The sequence below is a fragment of the Physeter macrocephalus genome, chromosome 2 (genome assembly GCF_002837175.3).
Source record: "Physeter macrocephalus isolate SW-GA chromosome 2, ASM283717v5, whole genome shotgun sequence".
Lineage (NCBI taxonomy): Eukaryota > Metazoa > Chordata > Mammalia > Artiodactyla > Physeteridae > Physeter > Physeter macrocephalus.
Window position 1 is genome coordinate 92,865,932 of NC_041215.1, and position 14,174 is coordinate 92,880,105.

The 14,174-nt window shown below is 38.6% G+C and overlaps 1 protein-coding gene across 8 annotated transcripts in view; it reads left to right on the forward strand.

Moving 5' to 3' along the window:
• The first annotated feature begins 2,884 nt into the window (after window positions 1-2,884).
• The window catches only part of GULP1 (GULP PTB domain containing engulfment adaptor 1), a 277,575-nt gene continuing 266,285 nt past the window's right edge, over window positions 2,885-14,174 (forward strand). For 7 of the 8 annotated variants that reach the window (XM_028479919.2, XM_024115603.3, XM_028479893.2 and 4 more), the window contains exon 1: window positions 2,885-3,149. The gene's annotated coding sequence lies outside the window, so the exon portion shown is untranslated. Of the gene's footprint in view, window positions 3,150-3,377; window positions 3,486-14,174 lie in introns of those variants that run through there. The other variant, XM_028479898.2, reaches the window with a different exon arrangement.

A 14,174-nucleotide genomic window follows, 5' to 3' on the forward strand; every position in this document is an offset into this window, starting at 1 on the left:
TTTATATATTTTTGTAATAATCAGCAATAAAATGTTATTCTCAACATAAATAATAGGTAGTTGTCTGTCTTAGTCAAGGTTCTTTTAGTTCAAGTAAGAGAAACTTGAAACTGGCCTAAGCCAGAAAATTAATTTAAAAATATTAGGAGGCTGCTGAGTCTCTATCAGAGTCCATATGTTCCTATGATGAATGTGAAGACTTTTCAAATGGAAATCTGAGTATTTGCTATTGGTAGCAAATTAGACATAGTCTAATGGTAGTGCCCTGCCAGAGCCTCTGCAGCCTTTCTCCTTGGCATCTCCCTTCTTCAGTTCCTGGGTCATGCTATAGATCTTATAGATTTTAAATCTTGTTCTATTTGATTTTAGTGTTTTTAAAAATTCTATTCTGACATCTTTGAGATTTTTATACCTCTAAGCCATTTCATAAAGCAGTTCATATCAAAAGTCAGGTTATAAAAATTATAGAACAATAGCAAGTTTAGAGATTTTAAATGTTAGGAAGAAATATAAAAATTAGTAAGCTTTAGCCCTCTGTGTAATGATTAGAAAAAGACAGTTATGGGGATTCATGCATCCCCATTCATCCACCCATGATGGATATACTTTATAGTTATAATTTTTTCTCTTTTTGGCAACTTCCAAGTCTCATGGAAAGGGAGCATAGAACTCTAAAGAGAAGTCTATGAAATGCCTTCAAGAAATTATTTTAGTGGCTAATTCAGGGGGAGGCTGGTGTAGTAGAGAACCCCTACTCATAAGGAAGATATAGGGTCTTATCTCTGAGAACCTGGGAATCATATAAAAGTCCAAGCAACTTTCAACATTGAGTAAGGTGAGAGGAGGTTTAGAAAAACTTCTCCTTAAAGATAGCAGAAGCAAATGAATAGGAAATAAGTACATGTTTTGAGATTTTCCATTAATTTAAACAATGGAGCTTGTAATGTTTGATTTCTGCAGCCTCATTTATTCTTATGACCTGCTTATTCAAGTGGAGCTGCAGCGTATTGAAGACTAAACTAGTGTTTCTCGAAGTGAGGTCCACAGATCCTAGTGATTTTTTGGTGTACCCTTGGGAGCCTAGAGTTCTCTATTCAAAGTTTTAAATATTGTGTTAAAAGGACACACCCATATATTTATAATTATATAATGTAAGCATGGATTTGGTCATCTGGTCAACCTCCTTATTCCTAAGTACTATGGGCTATCATTTGATTTATTTTTATAATCATTTGAATATTAAGTGATCACCTAAATGGCATCATTTATTTTTTAGTGGTTGTTTGAAAATTAATCGTTTAAAGGTTATTTACAGAAGAAGCAACTAGCATTGTCTTATGATTAATGTTTTCAATGTAAGTATTTTACTGTGTGCTTGCCTGTTATGATAAAGTGGAAACATAGTTAAAAGAGGATTCTGTCCAAGTATGAAGAGGCCTGATTTCTGGTCCTAGCTTTAGCACCTCCTAACAATGAGATTTGGGGAAAGTCAATTAAGATTCTTGGACTTCAGTTGCCTTGTATTTAAAGTAAGGGAGTTCCGCTAGAGCTGGGTAATCCCTAAACTTAGTTTTCATTTCAAAAATTGTGATGTTGTATCTTTTTTAATGGAAAAAGCATTAGGGAGAAGAAAACTGATTCAGTTAACAAGGTCTTTTGGGGAAATTTCTAGTACCATCCTCTAGTTACAGTCAAATATAGTGGGATGTAAGAACCAAATATTTATTGAGTACCTTGTCTGTGCTTGACACTACTCTAGTCTAATTCCTGTAAATGTGACTGTGACTCTGTGAGTTCTATTATACAATTCCTTTTGGCAGCTGTAATAGCGTCCAGCGTCCTAGGGCACAGAATGAGTAAGTATGGAGTCTGGAAAGGAATATGACTAGTCTGATTCTAAGCCCTGGATTCCACCCTAACATATTATATTTGTTAGCCTTGCAAAAATGCTTTTTTTCCTTTCTCCATCTATTTTTAGGTTCAAATGAAAAATTTAGTGAACTAAATTCTTAGCAGCATCTCAAAAGATTTTAGTAAATGTCCTCTCATCCTCAAAGAATCGCTTAAACGAGGATATTCCTCCTTCTTGTCCTTCTTCCCACACAGTTTACCGTGTCAGTAAGGATGGTTTGTTGTGTTTTCCCTCGAATCCCACATAGATGTCCTGAATTCTGAGGTTAATATCTGAATGGAGCAAATGAGCATGATCTGGTGGTGGAGGCAGTTTTCTGTTTTTTTTCCTTTCCTTTTTTTTTTTCCTTGTAAGGCATAACAAAGTGCAGAGATTCAGTCAGTTTTTAAAAATTGAGGAAAAATAAATAAATAAAGTGTAGAGGTGAGGTCAGAACCACAGCAAAAACTGTGACAATGCTTTCTTGATAAAGGCTGTAAAGAAGGTATGTGCTACTCGTGTGTGTGCTTCCTTGGACACTTTTTTTTTTTTTTCTTGTTAAGCAGCAGAAGTGTTTTGATATTGTGTGCGGAAACAGAGAGACAAGGGAAGGCGAATAGTCCCGATCCGGTGCTTCAGGGAGGAGGTTCAAAAGGAAACGCGGCGGGGGACGAGGAGTGGGGGTGGGGAGAACTGTGTTTTGGCTCCTGTGCCGGCTAAGAACCGGGTAAGGTAAGGCCTCGTCTTCTCCGGTCGAGTTTCTCTCACATTCCACTCTCCCCCTGGGTCCTGCGTGCCGACGCCATATAGCCCAGCGGGCCCATAGGAGACGAGCATCAGAGACCGAAGAAAGTCAGCGAGCTGGAACCCAGGCGTCCCGTTTGGAAGTGTCCAAGGAGATCGCCCTAAGTGCGCCGGCCGAGTCTGGGAGAGTTTCCTTTTGGCCGAGAGGGGGAGCCCCGCGTTCCCAGCCGGGAGCGACCCGGAGTCCCGAGCCTCGAGCCCCAGCCGCCAGCTAGCGCCAGTTCTGGCTTCAGCCGATTAGGAAGAGGAGGGAGGGGGCCGAGAGCGCGTAGAGGGAGGGGACCGGAGCCGGAGGGTCCCGAGTCCAGCTCGCTGTTGACGTAGAGAAACTTTCCCTCTCGGCCACGGAAACGGCGCCCTGGCTGCGCTGGAGCGGAGATCGCCAGGCTCCGAGGACGCGGCGGCTCTCCATGTCCCTTGCCCGGAGCCTGACCCGACTGCATGAGTCAGTAAGGTACGGAGAGACCGCGGTTTATCTGGGGGCTTCCCTGGCTGCAAGCCCAGCGTCCCGCCAGGTAGCGTGCAGTCTCTTTTAAACTGACATCCTGAGAGGCGGCGGGCGGTGGTCAGCCCCGGCCGGGTGCCGGGGAAGGAGGGCGTGGGGCTGCTCGCCGCCAGTACCGCCGCTGGGCAGGTTGCAAAAATTAAGACACTGAAAGGCTCAGGAAGTCGTCCAGCAAGAAAGGAGGCTGAAACCTGTTGACTACTGCTGTGGCAGTGCTGCAGGGATGACGGGGAGCCTCCCGAGGTCGGGGACGCAGCGGTCTCCGGACTTCTGGAGCCCTTTGTGGTAACTTTGGTCCGGGGGGCCGGGGCCGGTGGTTAGGAGCTGGAGGGGGCGGTGGGGCGCGGGTGGATCAGGACGCCTGAGGGTGTGCGGACTAGACGGGACTGAGCAGGCAAGTCATCTCCGGGTCACAGCGAGGCTACCCAGGAGCGAAACTTCTTCCAGCGTAACCTCCCTTTTGTTGGCTCCGGGAGAGAGTGTGGGCATGGGGGGCGGGGAGGCGCGAAGCTCCGAGGCCGGGCCGTGGATTCTTTAAAACCCAGGGCTGGGAGGGCCCAAACGCAGGGGCGGCGCCCACATGGTTACCCTCTGGCTGGGTGGGTCGAGTAGTTCCTTCTGGCGGTCGCTACCTTAGAGAGGCGCACGGCGCTGCAGGGTGCTGAGACCCTGGGCTCTCGGTCCCGCCGCCGAGCTCGCTCGCCCGGGTCCACCACCCCGGGGGGCTGATTCACTGCATGGATCAGAACCCAGCGCGATCGGTTCTTCCCTGTGGCTCCTGGGGCCGCCGCTCAGAGTTCCCTGTGAGGGAAGGGAACTCTGGGCAGGCTGGTTTTCTTGGAATGTGTTTACGATGTTGAATGGAACTTGAACAGGAAGCTGGGCGCTGCAGCTGGAACTAGCTTGCCAGGGTAGAGTAAGGAAGGCGTAGCTGGTGTTGGGCGTGGCGTGTGCACTTAGTACCTTGGGCAAACCCCGAATAAGTGCGGGTGTCGGTCAAGGTATCCCTTCCTGGGTCCTAGCAGTTTTCCCGACTGAGCTCGCCTTATTTCCACTGGCAATCAGACATTTACATGCACTATTTCAGTCTGCAAGTTTGACAAAGTGTAATGCAATTAGGAAGAATTTAACAAGTTTATTTTGGGTCCTGCTTTTTTTTTTTTTTTAAATCTTGCATCAGCACTTGAGAATAAAAGTTTCTGGAGAGTGTTCGAGTCGTGACTCCCCTTGTTAATTTCTAGGACTACAAGGAGACCCGGACACTGATGATTTTGTGTCTTTGATGCCAAGTGGGTGATAAGGTGGTAAAGGAGGGCAGTAATGAGACAGAGTGAATGTGAGGAGGTAGGAAACTCTGAGAGGAGTTGGGCATTTTTCAGATTTGCAAATCGCCCCTTTTTCTGCCAGTCTTTCCCTCCTTCCCCCACATAAACAAGTAACCTTGCTAGAAAACTCACCAACTGGGAGAGTGCAGTCGCTGGCGACTACAAGCCTTGCTGGAAACAGCAGACAGACTAAGGTACTAACCCCACTGCATAATTAAAAGGTCTCCTTGAGCTGTCCAGGACTGTTTTCCAAGTTTTTACCACTGACAAGGAAAGAAGAGAGGAACCTGGCCGGCAGCCAAACTAGACTGAGCTCAGTAGCCAGGCATGAAAGGGACTGGGGAAGTTGCTGGGGATAATTGGAAAGGAGCTGTTGGTTGTACTTGGGTTTAAACAAGGGGTTTCTTTTGCAGTGAGAATTTTTAGGTGGCTAAAATCAGTATTCTTGGCAAAAAAATAAGCTAAGCATAGAGTGCAGTGGGATGTGACAGAGGAGAGTGAAAGAAGCGCGGTCTAGGAGGGATGTCTGACCCTTCCCTATCAGTGTTGCAGTGGAATAGCTGGGGGCCTGGTGCTTTTTGTGTGATCATACTTTGCAAATACCCACACTTTGTTGCATTTGTCTCCTCAACTTGGACTAGGCTTGCTGCAACTTCAAGCCCTTGACCTTGACCTTCTTTGTTTTCACAGCCAGTAAGAACTGAAGACTTGGGTTTTGAGCAGGTGATTTTCCACCTAAATCGAATAATTCAATTAGGTATTCTCAAATGGCACAAAACTGGGTCATGAAATTAAAGTGGAAAATGTGTCCAGATGTCTTCCTTGTGTTTGTCAAAAGTGATCCGGGTAATAGAACTTGCTCTTTCACCTGAAGGAGTAGAAGTTGGTGTGCTCTCAATATTTCACACATTGGCCCAATACGTTAAGGCCCTGCTGCTTCCAAGTTCTGGACTACCCAGGAACTGAGAGTCTTATCTGCAATTAGAACCCTTCTTTTATGTGTTAAAATTGTTCATGTTGCCTCTATTTTTTTTTTTTTTTCCTGGAAGTTTGGTCTACTGTTGTGGGTTTGGGGGTTGAATAGTAAAAAACGCTAATATGGTATTTCCTCTGGATTGGTGAGTTTGGGATTGTGAGTATCAGCCTATTCTCTGAGATTGACTTTATGAATCACCCTTGGCAATGTGTTTTCCTTGTCTATGATTTCAGTTTTTCCACTTGCAAAATAAAGAAATTTCCTTTGCATAATTACAAGCTTACAGTGAGCTTTAAAGAGATGAAATTATGTTAATAGGTTTTTAGATATAAAGGTCATAGGGCTTCTGTCTCTGTTGATTCAATTGAGATTTGTAGGGGTAAACTGGAATATTTATACCTAAAATACACATATAATAGTGACATATCTATTTAATTTATAAAAATTACTACTGTGCATTTTAATCATAGTTTTAGTTTAATCCTAAATTTTATTTTTTTGAGAATATTGGGTGAGATTTTCTTATGACTAAAGCTGAGTCATTCTGTCAAACAGAAAAGAACAATCAGCAAATTCATTGACATTTTTATTTTGGTTTATATTTATACTCAAGGACCAGTTATTTTTTTAAGACCAGCTCAATTTTGCCTTTACGAGAAGTTACCAAATATATTTGCAGAATTTGGCTCCCTTCTCGGAAATAACACTTGAGAGACTGAAATACATTTATGATGTACAAACAAACTTTCTTTTCCCAATGGCCACAACAGTTTCCTTAAAAGTTTAGAGGGTAGATTTCGGAGCCATTCATTAAGTGATTCAACCAATATTTTTGCATACAAAGTCCGAGGAAACATCAAGCTTGGATTTAAATCCCAGCCCTGAACTTTTCAGCACTGTGATTTGTGCGGGTTATTTTACTTCTTAAATATTTTACCAACATATAATTTATTATCTATATTGCTATCCGTAATGTATGAACTTTTAAACTATTGATACATGCATGATAATTGTGAAATATTTAATTTTTAGTTTGACATATCAATTAGTAAAATAAACTACCTATTTTTATAGTTCAATGTAACTGTATCATACTCTTGGATTTGTAACAACTATTTTTCAGGTGAACAGGTTAGTGTATTAGAGAAAGAAAACAGAATAAATATGGATAAATTAAAGGATAAGATCTTTTGGTAAAATACTTAATCATAACTTTTATTTTTAGACTTTACCTTATCATTAATAGTGAATCTATAAAAAGTGGGAGTATAAGGAAGATTGCAGTTGAATTTATGGTCATCTTAACACAACAGGCACTTTTTTTGAATAATCAAAGAACGAGTGAATGTTCAAGGATGTAATAGGGTAATTTTAATGTAAAATAACCAGTTTTGCTTTTGATTTTAAACTTAACATTTTTAAAATCTTACTCTCCTTGCTGAATATTAGATAATTTAAATTTAAATTTTACTTAGCAGAGTACTTTGTGGTTCATTCTGAAAAACTGTGATTTGTTTTGTAAAACCTCTAAAGAACAAAAAAAGTTATTTTATTCGGATATAATAATGGATTCAAAAATAGTTACAGGACCCAACTGCATGACTGCCATGAGCCCTGGTCCCTAAACATGTTAGAGGCTGGTGGATCTAATAGTGTTTGTCTTAATGCATTTAGAGATCAGGAAAGTTAAACTTGTTCCTATGGGAGCTTAAATATATTCAAATTGAAGAGGAAAAATAGTATAAACTTTGAGCAGAGAAATTGCTTTGCTTCCAGTGAGGGTATGAAATAGAAATCAGCCCTTTATTTTTAAAGACAATCGCTAAAAGTCACTGTAGCAGAGTTAGGCTTAGAAAACAGTTCTTATACTCTTTTTAGGCTCTGTTATTTTCTAGTTTTGTATTTGTTTTATGCTAAGAAAATGTTTTCAGCCACTCTAATGATACGTATAGTGCATGATTATTTCTCATCAGAAAACAGTTAATTGACTCAAATACTGAGCAGGAGAATAAGTACAAATTTTCTGTTTACCACTGAAATGGTATAATTATAGTAAATTTGGAATTCGTTTCATCATTCAATATTGTATACTTAAGGATAGTTTTGGAAAGACTGCTTTAATTTGCGCACATAATATGAATAAGTGAGTAAATTTATGTAACAATTGTGATTGCAAAGATTAATATGACTTTTTTTTTTTTTTGAATACGTTGGGTCTTCGTTGCTGTGCGCGGGCTTTCTCTAGTTGCAGGAAGCGGGGTCTACTCTTCGGTGCGCGGGCTTCTCATAGCAGTGGCTTCTCTTGTTGCAGAGCAAGGCTCTAGTAGTGCAGGCTTCAGTAGTTGTGGCACGAGGGCTCAGTAGTTATGGCTCGCGGACTCTAGAGCGCAGGCTGAGTAGTTGTGGTGCATGGGCTTAGTTGCTCCGCGGCATGTGGGATCTTCCCCGACCAGGGATCGAGCCCATGTCCCCTGCATTGGCAGACGGATTCTTAACCATTGCGCCACCACCGAACTCCCAATATGACTTTTTAAAAGAGTTTTAAATAACACTGTATATATCTTTCAGGGTGCACCTACTAGACAATATCTAGATAGTAATAGCCGTCTTTATTTCATGTGTGTTTCTTGCTATTAACATTATATAAATATACCTACATATAATCTTCATTACATGCCTTCTGAAGAGGAGATTCAGAATATATGTTAGAAACTTCCAAGCCTTGGATAACTAATCCCTCCCCCATATATATGTTTATATGTATATGTATATATATGTACAGAGAATTATGACATATGCATTCCTTGATGTTTCTCTATTTGTGCTAGATATATTTTTCGTAGAAAAAAGCAACTTCAATTAATTGATATTTCTGAGCTAATTTTAACCATTAGTTTAAAATCTTTTCCAGACAACTCTTGCTAGAGATTCTTGACTTTTTTTTTTTTTTTTTTCCAAATTTTAAAGGAGTTTTCATGCTTTTATTTTACCTGTAAAGGATGAGAAAAATAGTGGAAAAGATCTGGTATCATCGTTCTTGGTTAATGGCTCTGATGGTGACATAATCATGGAAGCCTTTTCTACCTTTCTTAAGTAGAACACAGGCAAATGTGCAGTTAACTACTGTCAGAAGGTAAATTCACTGCTTGGAAGGTGGCTACTACTGCTAAGTTTATAAGGTTCTGTGAAGTGAGAATTGTGTGTAAATGTAGTGTTTTCCTGGTATTGTATAGCTTTTTCTTATGATTATCAGATGTTACAGTTGATCTGTTCCCTGATACTTCAACCACAAGTCCTCCAAGAATTTCAGGGAACATAAACTTTGACAGAGCTGTTAACCAAGAGCAGATTGAATGATTTGGGCTCAGTCTTTAATCCACTCTCTTGCAGAAGTGATGATAGCCATTCAAATGACCGAAACACAGCTAGTTGAGAGGTTTGGTAGAAGGAAATACAGAGCACAAGTAACCTACTAAAGGAATCATTAAGGATTGGATGTATAATCTTTTAAAATAGTTATATAATTCATCAAATGATAACTAAGCTCTACTTCTCACTTAGTTTGTAATAGTGATTTTAGACAGCATTTTGGCTAAAAAGCAAACAGAACCATCTGTGCTGTGGCAGAAATCTCCAGTTTGGGGTAATTAACAGTTGATATAAGAGAATGAACTTGATTTTAGCTTTTTGATTTCTCTTATAGCTGTTTACAACCATCAAGAGTGCCAGTAAAATTTTAACAGCAAATAGGTTAATTTACCCAGATTTCCACTTGGGTGAGTTAAAACAGCTTGGTAAGTACTGAGAGGAGTTTTACTTAAGAAGACAGAGTACTTTGTAAAGTGTTTTTAAAGGTCAATGTGCATGTTATTCTCATAATCTATTTAATTTTTGTCTGCCTTTGAAGAACTCCATAAAAAATATGAAACTTTGGCTGATGGTAAAACTTTCCTTCTACCTCCTTGAGGATGTGCACTATTATAATCGTAAAAATGTCCTTAAATGTCGATTGTTGCTGGTAGTACACATAAATATAGAGAAATTTGGCTTACTGTAAAGAACAATTGTATAACTGAGTTAATTCCAAAGCAGTTTATCTCTATACTGCATATAGTAATTGAGTATAATTAGTAAGAAGCTACTTATGCAGTGTAGTTTAGCAAAATACAGTTTGAGAGGATTGTTAAAGAGAAATATTTGAGTAAATGAATTGTATTTGAAATTATCTAAATGCCATCTGAAATGGCAAAAGTCTATTGAAATTTCAGCTCTATAAAGTAACAATGCTTTATGATATGAATAGGTATTGTTTTGAAATTTTGTGAATTATTATTTCTGTTTTACATCATTGTGACTCTGGATGTCTAGGAGAAAAGCCTTTAAAATTCTTTATGGCAAACAAGTAAGATTTATTATATTGCCCACATTGTCTTTAATTTTTTTTAAAGGAAGAACTGCTACTAAATTTTTAACATGTGAATTTATCATAGGCTTAATTGCTTAAATTAGGTAGACTAGGAAATTTATGATTAATTTGGAAAAATGAAATTTCCTAGAGTAGTGCAGATGAGGCTTTACAAAACGATGTTATAATAAATCTTTCTTTGGTACTTTCTTATTCGATGAGATATACTGACTTTCTCTTAAGTCTTCATAAAAATTTGCAATCTTCCCCCACCCCCCCTTCTCATTCTGAAAAATGTAACTAGGTTTAAAGTATGAGTTGACAAATAAGGGATTTTTATATTATCCAATGGAATTTAATAAATATTTATTGAACACTGTTTTTTGTTTTTTGTTTTTTGGCAGTGACAGAGACCTATCTCCAATTAACTTAAATAGACTTAAATAGAACTTATTTCCGTATAATTCTGTGCTACAGTGGAGAGGATATTGAAGGAGTAGGGGTAGAGGTTATTCATCAGCACGAGGGGAAGCAGTGTCTGGAAAGAAAGTGTGGAGGTGATTCCTAGGCAAAGGATGAAGAAGAGTTAGCAAGCAATGAAGGAGAGCAGTTCAAGACAGTGAGTGGTAAAGGCAAAGAGGCATGGAACCCTGTGAATGGTTTAACAGAGCAAACTGAATTTCAGAACTTTGGAGATGCTTCTCCTTTCTATCTTCATGTTGATGACCATAAGCATTAGTAATTGCATATGGGAGTTTAAGAACTTTAACTGGATTAATTATTTTAAAAAACTGCTATCTTCTTTTTATTTCTCTTTTAATTTCTCCAGGTCTAACTAACATGTAATTGGAGTCACAAGGAGTTGAGTGTGCGCTCCATTTCACACTCGTGGTGGTGGTGGTGGGGTGTCCATGAACTTGGATATAAAACAATAACATTATTACTCTTGAACACCTCACTTAAATTTAGTATGTTTTTCAGTTTTGAAGGCAGGGAAACACACACACAAACAATCTTAAGTACCTATAACTTTCTAGAAGTTGTACATATTTATTGTCATGTCTCATTACTCTGCACATATTTTGAAATATTTTTATGTTTACCACCAGTTTAAAATTACAATAATAATTACACCTGCTTCTAGGTATTATTTTTTATATGTGGATATATCTATAGACATGTAGCTATATCTCAAATTGTTTTTAATGTAATTTAATTATTGTACTTTAAATCTGTTTCTTTTACATAATTTATATTTTGTTTTATGCATTTAAAAAGAGTTTTTGAAAAGGGGTCTGTAGACTTCATTAGACTGCCAAATGGATTCATGGCACAAAAAAGGTTAAGAACCCCTGGAAATCTACGCTGATTTCTTTAGAAGTCCCAGTGGGTTGCATTGTCATTTAATGAGGATAAAAGAAATTGAAGTTATTTAACTCAGTTTTACCTGATAGCATGTAGTTATGCAGAGATGTCCCATATTGTTTTTGGAAGTAAATTGCTGATAAATAATACTTATTTTGCAGATAATTTGCTTTATTCAAGAAGTGTGTGTGCAGTTTTTGGTTATCTTACTTAGTAACAGCTCAACAAAGAAGCATTTAATTTTATTTCAGAATCTGTATATTAAAAAAATAGATTTAACTTTTTCACATTATAGCATTAACTATTTTTGGAAGGGTTTGGCTGGGAATTTTGTCTTGTCGTACTGGTTTATTTTTCATATATAAATGTTTTGTCTCCTCAGCTTCACTTTAAGCTGCAGGGGAGAGTAGATATGTTTTGCAAGAGAGAATAGATGTGTTAAACAGGTTTTTGTGTCTCCTGTTTAGTAACAAATAACCATGCCACTATTAACAATTTCCTGTGAATACTAAGGAAAAAATAGATAATTTATGTACATATGGAAACTTGATTTTTTTTCTATGCATCACTGAGTTACTTAAGGTTATATATTTGGTTATATGATGTGTTATTGGTCATGATTATTATAGATGAAAAATTTAATGTGTGCCAAGAATTTTGGAAAATAAGAATACAGAATACATAAAAGTATAGCAAATTATGGTGTTATGAAGGGATATATAATTAAAACATAGATGATGTAATTTATTGCCTTATATTCCCTTTCTTCTTTTTGCCTGGCTTGACAATTCTGTGAAGATACCACTTCCATTTTAAAGTTAGTTTCCTGTTTTACTGATACATGATCTAATTGAAACTGATGACTCAATTTTATTTTTGAAATATATGACAAAAGCAGTTTCTTTAAAGTTATTAATTTGAGATAATACTATATAGAGCTTCACATTCATAAGTCAGTCCGATTTTAGTAGGTCTGGACCACCTTAATATTCCAAGGATGGGTACAAGGTAATAATTTTGTACTTGAAAATTGACGGTAGCTTCAAGATCACAATGAGTGACGATTATCTTTCAGTTTGTTTCTTGTTTTTGGCCCCACTTTGTGTCTTCTCTCATGGCAAGCATCAACCATCATTGGCATTTCGTTGCATCCCTTCCCTGTTGCATCTCCATGTTCCCTCCAAATGACACGGAATAGCTTAAGCCAGGTGTGGTTTTCCACCTGAAGTTAATTCTCCTCTCCATTTCGTGCACATCAATTCATAAGAAGCATATTTTCACTTCTAAGAGTCACATCACAGTCCTTGTTATTGGTTGCAGAACTCTTGTGTTATTCAGATGTTCACTACTCCGCACATAATTCAGGGTGATCTCGGCTGGCTTCGGCCTGCAGCAGCTTGAAGCAGGGTTTCAGTTCCCAGCCAGAGATTGAGGTCCGGCCGTGGCAGTGAGAGCGCTGAATCCTAGCGACTAGACCACTGGTCAGTGACAAGGCCCTGGCCCTTTGGCTTTGCAGAAAAGAATTCCCACAGAGACAGGAAGTAGGGAAACAAGTAAAGTGTTTTTTAGGAGGAAAAAGAGTACAGTACGTGTGGATAGACACATGGGCGAACTCAGAGAGAGTCGCCCTTGTGGTAGTTTAAATCACTTATATGTGGCATTCCTTCCGGGTTTCCTTTGGCCAGTCATTTTGATTTGCCTGGTTCTGAGTCCGTGTTTGGTACGTCTCAGGATCCTCCCATGTGTGCACACGTATCTCTTAGCCAAGATGGATTCCAGCAAAGAGGCCTGTGGGTAGCTTGACATCACTCCTCTTTTGACCTCCAAGGAGCTTTTTGATTGGGAATGTCTCCTTGACTTAGAGAATGAGGAATATGTGGTCTCTTATCTTTTATCTGGGCAGGGCTCAGCCTCTCCTATCTTCATCTTGGAGTATCTGTCTTCTGGGGACTAACTCCAGCTGCTTGTCCTGGGGCCCATCTATCTCCTGCCTCAAGGGGAAGGCAGTTCATTTCTAATAAAAGTGAAATTTGGATTAGGCTGAGCTAATAGTCACAGCGTTTCTATTCCCCTTGTCAGTGATTGGTTATGGAGGGGGCACTTGTTCCTTGTCCCAGTCAGAGTCAATTATATGAAATGACAGAACTGGAGGGAGGTGGGGTAGAAAAACTTTCTTTACACTTGGGAAGGGGACGTTGGTGAGAAGGCATACATATGTCAGCTCTTGATATTTGTCCTGTCTGGAATAGATGCTTGAAATTGCAGTAGGGGGTCATCTTTTGTCCATGAAGATATCTAGCTCGAGGGCAAAACAAATGCATCAATGATGAAAGAAAAAAATGTAAAGAACCTGGACGCTTGATGGCATTGTTGGGTCCCTGAATCAACCTACCATATTTCTGGATTTATTGTTGTGTAAGAGAATGAATTTATTTATTTTTCAAACCAGTTTGAACTAGACCTTTCAGTTACTTAAATGAGAAAGTATCTTAATTAGAACAGTTATTAAGTGGTATCTTAATTTGAAATAAACATTTTAGAAATAACAATTTAGATAATTAAAGAAAATTTATAGACCACTTGGGTTTTGTAAACTTTGGATGTGATTAGTGCTATTACTCTGTATAAGTATTTTATTACTCAATTCTCCAAATTTTATTATATTTTTAATACAGTGATTGTATTAATCATCTTAGCTAAAGTTATTGGGGGATGAATAAAATAACTTGAAATACAATTCAAAATCTAATCCATAAAATCACATCACTGTTTATTATATTTTATTACTCAATTCTCCAAATTTTATTATATTTTTTTTTTTTTTTTTTTTTTTTTTTTTTTTTTTTTTTTTTTTTGCGGTACGCAGGCCTCTCACTGCTGTGGCCTCTCCCGTTGTGGAGCAC